Source organism: Canis lupus, chromosome 9 (genome assembly GCF_003254725.2).
Source record: "Canis lupus dingo isolate Sandy chromosome 9, ASM325472v2, whole genome shotgun sequence".
NCBI lineage: Eukaryota > Metazoa > Chordata > Mammalia > Carnivora > Canidae > Canis > Canis lupus.
Window position 1 is genome coordinate 7237876 of NC_064251.1, and position 6196 is coordinate 7244071.

Genomic DNA, 6196 nt, shown 5'->3' on the forward strand with positions numbered 1-6196 from the left:
GAAAAAAATGGTTTTTCTTATCACGTGGGTGCTCGACGCAGTCAACGTGGAGAACCCAAGGGCACGAGGAAAAGAAAAACTGCCCATAAATCCATCACCTGGAGGAAAACTCGTAACATTTGGCGTACGTAGGTTTTCCAGACTGTTCTCTCCCCCTCCCCCAGTTGTTTTCTTTTATTAAAATATCTAATATTGTGCATAGTGCTTTCCAGCTTGCTTCCCTGCCAGCCCACGGAGCGGTTATAGTGTGACCATGCGGCCCCATCACTGTCCTCCCCACGGCCTGATTTTTAATAGCCACGTTAATTTTCTTGGTCAGTCCCCTTTATTGGACTTTGGTTTGCTTCCAGTACTCTGATAGCATAACGATGCCGTGAAGAACATATTGTAGGTAGATCTTGGTGCAAATCAGATTATTTCCTTAAGATGGATTCGTAGGAGTGACATCACGCCGGATCAAAGAATACGGACATTTTCTGTCGTTTGTCGCTTTCTTTCTTTTTTTTTTTTTAAGATTTTATTTAAAATGAGCCTGTCACTTTCGACGCTAGCCCTCATTGTGTGCCACGTCTTTAGGAATAACCAGATGCGGGATCCCTGGGTGGCGCAGCGGTTTGGCGCCTGCCTTTGGCCCAGGGCGCGATCCTGGAGACCCGGGATCGAATCCCACGTCGGGCTCCCGGTGCATGGAGACTGCTTCTCCCTCTGCCTGTGTCTCTGCCTCTCTCTCTCTCTCTCTCTCTCTCTCTCTCTGTGACTATCATAAATAAATAAATAAAAAATATTAAAAAAAAAAAAGGAATAACCAGATGCTTCTGGAATAACATTAACCAACGACCACTGTATAGTGATGGCGGGGCCAGGAAAGTGACTTACTACTACTGTTCGTCACAGGCAGGACGAAATGAGGCGTCCCCTGTGCTAACTCTGGCTGTTTCCAGAGTCGTGGTTTATCCGCTTGGGCTACTGCAGACCTGAAGACACAGTCACGGCCGGGGGGAGCGAGGCCTCTTAGAACGTTAGCCCTGAGCCTCCAAACTCCTTCCGACTGTGTTGGAGGTTTAGGGTTTACCTAAAAGGTAACATCAGACCTGCTCTTTGTTCTCCAAGACTACGGCGGGGCTTAATCCTGTGATCTGGGAAGGGCGCTGGTCTGATCAAGTGTGAAGGGGAGAGGAACTGGCTTCCCTGGGGAAAGACCCACAGAAGGAGTAAGAAGAGCAATTAGATGGGGGAGGGTCTGGAATTCCCTGGGATGGTAAAGAACACAGAAGCCTCTTTCCTCTGGCTGAGAAGTACGCAAGCTTGTGTGCACAGGCCCGTGATTGAAAGGTTGGAGTGTGCGTGGGGGCCCATTGACATGCACCTGCCGACTCAGGGCTGGAGGGAAACAGGGTCACTTCCCTCTGCCCTTTGCTGTTTACTCTCCGTTCATCCATTCCTTGCCCGAGAAGTTTCTCTGGGGAGCTACACGTCAGGACACCCGGGGGCAGGACCCCCCTTCTGGAAAACTGCAAATAGGGATACAATTGTCTTTGAGGTCCTCCAACCTTCCTGGCGATGCCCCCGCCCCCGCCTCGTGTCCCTTCCTGGTGATGCCCCCTTCCCTACCCCGTCCCCTCTCCTGTGTCCCTCTGGCCTCCAGCCAAACCACCTGCGGCTGCCCTTTATGGGCAACAACACAGACTTTCAGGCCAGAGAGACCTGAACCCAGAACTCCAGCTCTTGTCTCATGTGCCACCTCCTAAAAGTCACTAAACCCTTTTCTGATCTTCAGTTTCCTCATCCGTACAACAGGAAAACGAGGCTTGCCTGCTCTCTGTTGCTGCTGAGGGGGGTGAAACAAGACGTCTGATCAATGCAGAAGGGCCCAGCTCACTACGTGGCATGTCACTGATGCTCAGGGGACGTTATATGCCATTTTTTCCCCCAATCTCCTAATCCGGGGCTGCCGTTCCCAGAAGGGCTCTGAGTCCTGCACGGTGGCCTTGGCTCCAGCCTGCCTGCTCTAATCGCTTTGGAAAACGATTAGATCAGCTACAGGATGCTAAATGTTGATGATCCTTCCAGGAATACATCTTAAGTAAATAATCACGGATTTGCTACAAAATTGTTCTTGACAGCATTATTTATGATACCTGAGAACCAGATGTGATCTAAATATCAAGATACAGAGGACTAAATAAAATATAAAACATCCGCAAGAGGGGATCCCTGGGTGGCTCAGCGGTTTAGCGCCACCTTCGGCCCAGGGCATGACCCTGGAGACCCAGGATCGAGTCCCATGTCAGGCTCCCTGCATGGAGCCTGCTTCTCTCCCCCTCTCTCTTCCTGTGTCTCTGTCTCTCTCTGTCTCTCTCTCTCTCTCTCTGTTTCTCATGAATAAATAAAATCTTTTAAAAAAAATCCACAAGATAGATGTCATTCCATGTGAATTTCTCCCTTCAAAGTAAAAAGCTGGCAACCTCCCTTTCAATATCCACTTGCATTTCCTTAATTGTTTTAGTGAATCACTGAGCATCTTTTTGTTCATTGGTTTATTGTCCTATAATACTGCTTACCCATGTCCTATCACTTCTCTAGGCTTGATTATTCATTTTTTTCCCCCTGATGGGTGGTCTGAGCTCTGCGTACATGAATAAATTGGCTTCTTGTCTTTGGAATTCGGTTCTAGTTATTGTTTCTCAGTCTGCCCTTTGCGTTTTGATCTCATTTTGTCCCTTGCCCTCATCTTCCCCACATTAAAGTTTCAGTTTTTCTGTCCTAGATTAAGCAATCTTCTTCTTCTTTTTTTTTCCTAGATTAACTAATCTTCTCCTAGACCATTCCTGGATTTTTGTGCCCCGCTCCGAAACCTGCCTTCCACCGCCACGGTTTAAATATATTGACTCAAATTCTATCCATTAACTTTCATTACATCATTTTTCCTCTTTAACATTGAAAACCTTGCTCCATTTGGAATGTGTTTTGGTGGAAGCAGTTAGGTAGGGGATCCAGGTTTATTTTCTCTTTCCCAAAAGGTAGCCAATTATCCCCGTAGCATTTATTGGATAATCCCCCTTTCAGACAAATTCTTTAAATAAATCCTTTTGGGGGGGGGTGTCTCAAAATCCTTTGAGAATCTGATGAAAGCTCCAGACCCGCTCCCCAGGAAAAGAAAATGTACCTATAACACACGCTAAATTTCACCGACAATTTCAACGGAGCCCATGAACCATCTACAGCACTGTCACAGACTCCTGGGGAGTGTATAATCTCGGACTAAAACCCTTTATTTTAGGTGGAAGAAGCAGTGCCTCCATGGTGGGACTCCAGGCTCCCATGCAGGTCAGCGACAAAGCGTTCGGTGGTGGAGAATGTCCTGGGAGATTAGCTTCAGGACCTCCTCCGGGCAGAAGTCACCTTGGCCTATCCTCAGGTGTGTGCGACAACGCCAGGATGCCACCATCCCTTGTCTTCGGAGCTCAAACATTTCACTTTCTAGTCTCCTGGCTCGGAGCATCCAACAGACGCCAACAACTTCAACAGCTGCACAGCCTTCTTTTCCTGGAGGGGAAGGGGCTCTTGTCAAGCGACTCTTCTCCTGAGCCCATTGGCAGGTACAGGTACGTTGCTTCATGTGACTCAGTTTCCCTTGAGCTGACTTAAAACTGAGCCCACTTGAGACTCCTTTTTATCCCAGTCTGCCTACTGGTCCCAACACCTGCTCCTTGTGGTCAAATACGCCACTTTTCACATGCTCCTCCTTAATTCTCCCCCTCTGCTGAAGGCCAGCACTCGCCTTCGGCTTTCTGGCCCCCTGAGGAATAAGAGTCGGTGCTGAGCTGCCCCTGATGCACCCTGTCAACCTGTGACTCCGTGGCTGCTTGACCAGGCCACGGAGCTTGTCTGAATGGCCTTTCCTCTCTGCGATCCCGTGGAGCTCTTCCAGCACCCCCTGGGGCTCAGCAGAGTCTCAAAATTTGCTCCTGGGGGCTTGTCAGGAATGTAAATACCCTGACCCCGCCCAGACCCTCTGAGTCAGAAAAGCTGGGGCAGGGGCTCAGCCCCCCAGGGAGGACCAGCTCCATCACTTGCAGGGCCTGGCCCAAGGTGAAAACACAGGGGCCCCTTGTGCGAAAATCATGAAGAATCTCCCGATGGCAACAGCAGAGCATTAAAACCTCCAGAGAGTGGGGTCTTTCTGGGCTGTGACTGCTTCTGTCACAGGCCCACGGAGCCAGCTCTGCCCCCAGGTGACACTAAACACACACACCACGTTGAGAAATGCTCACCTGGCTCCAGGGACGGTGCCAGCGCTCCACAGGGTCTGTCCTCTCATAGGGACCCCATCGCGGGCACCCCCCTCCCCGACACTCTGGAAGCTGTTCTCCAGTCCTCCCTCCTAGTGTTGGCCTGTCACATATGTGTCGACACTCTCATTAGCATCACTGTCGGCAGCAGTGGGGGGGTCTGGTTCCCACCTTTGCTGGATTACAGAAAATCTCAGATCCAACTTACTTACTGGCACAGAGATATGTCTTCCTTCCAAACACACACGTTCAAGGTGGATCCAAGCCTGATCAGAGCGACAGCCAAGTTGTCAGCTGCCTGGCGTGCAGCAGCCCCTCGGCTCGTCCTGGGAGCTTCTGGCAGGGTGACGGGACCAGGCACCTGATACTGTGTCACTGAACCTGTCCTGGCCACCCACTCTCCGGAAGCTCCACCCAGGCACGCCACCTGTTCCCAGGCCCGGGACCTCTGCTGCCCCTGACAGCCCACATCCAGGCCTGAGCCCAGGCCGCTTCCTGTCCCTGCTTCTGGCTCTTCCTTTCCTTCCTGTTTGGTGAGCCTCAGGACAGGGACCTGAGCCTCTGGAATAGTGTCTGACGGAGGGGAGAAGGAGGGAGAGGTCGTGCCCTGGGGAGGAAGCTCTGACCAGAGCCTTCTAGCTCAGAAACCTGTCTCATTTCAACAAACCTTAATTTAGCATCTACTTAGCTCCGGTGTGGGGCACTGGGGATGGCATTAGTGAAACCTGTCCCGACTCTTCTATGGCCCATAGCCTGGGCCCTGCAGATGGACACGGTGGTCACAGTCATGCACCAGAACTGGCTCAGACCGGCTCGTACTGGCCCATATCAGCTCATACTGCCCCGAACCAACCTGCAAGAACCAATCACCAAATTTTCAGGAATAATGAGAGACCACTGTTAAAGTGTTCATAGTGTGAAATCGCCATTATTGGAGTGTTTACACCATGACAATTGGCAAATGCCACCAATCAGCCTTTATTTTTTTTCTTTCTCTTTCTTTCTCTCTTCCTTTCTTCTTTCTTTCTTTTCCTTTTTCCTTCCTTTTTTTCTTTTTTTGGAGGACCACTGCGGCTGTAAGATGGTGGGCAGGTTATCCATCCTTTCTGAGCCCCCATCATCACCAAGCCGTTGTGAGGATACCATGAGAGTAACCACAGGAAGTGCCAGTAATTTGCAGCCAACACGGATGCTGTGTGCTCAGCCGTGTAACACGGTGTTGCAGGCACAGACACGAGGAAGGGGTAAGGCTGCTTGGGGAAGCCCTGCAGGACGATATGGCCAGGTGTGGCTGGTAGGCCAGGAAAGGAGAGGCTTCCGGCCCAGGGGATGGCCCGCCCAAAGGCAAGAAGGAGTACAGGGGCTTGAGACCCACCTGAAGCAGCCAGCAGATGGGACAGGCAGGGGAGTGGGTTGGAGACAGGATGCCTCCAGGCCCTGTCCTGTCAGCCTCCAGGATGACTCACTCTCTCCAGAGATGGCAGGGAGTGTTCCCAGAATGGAACCAGGAATCGCCCCTGCCGACCTGTGCCACCAAGTCTTAAAAGTAGAAGGAACATGGACCGCTCCCCAAGATTCTTGACTGCATCCCCTATTTTTTGAAGGTTTTATTTATTTACTCATGAGAGACACAGAGAGAGAGAGAGGCAGAGACAGAGGCAGACATAATCTCTGCAAGGAACCCAATATGGGACTCGATCCCAGGACCCCAGGATCACGACCTGAGTCAAAGGCAGATGCTCAGCCATTGAGCCATCCGGATGCATCCCACTACATCCCCTATTGTCTCAAGATTTCTTTTTTTTTAAAGATTTTTATTTATTTATTCATGAGAGACACAGAGAGAGAGAGAGAGGCAGAGACACAGGCAGAGGGAGAAGCAGGCTCCATGCAGGGAACCCGAT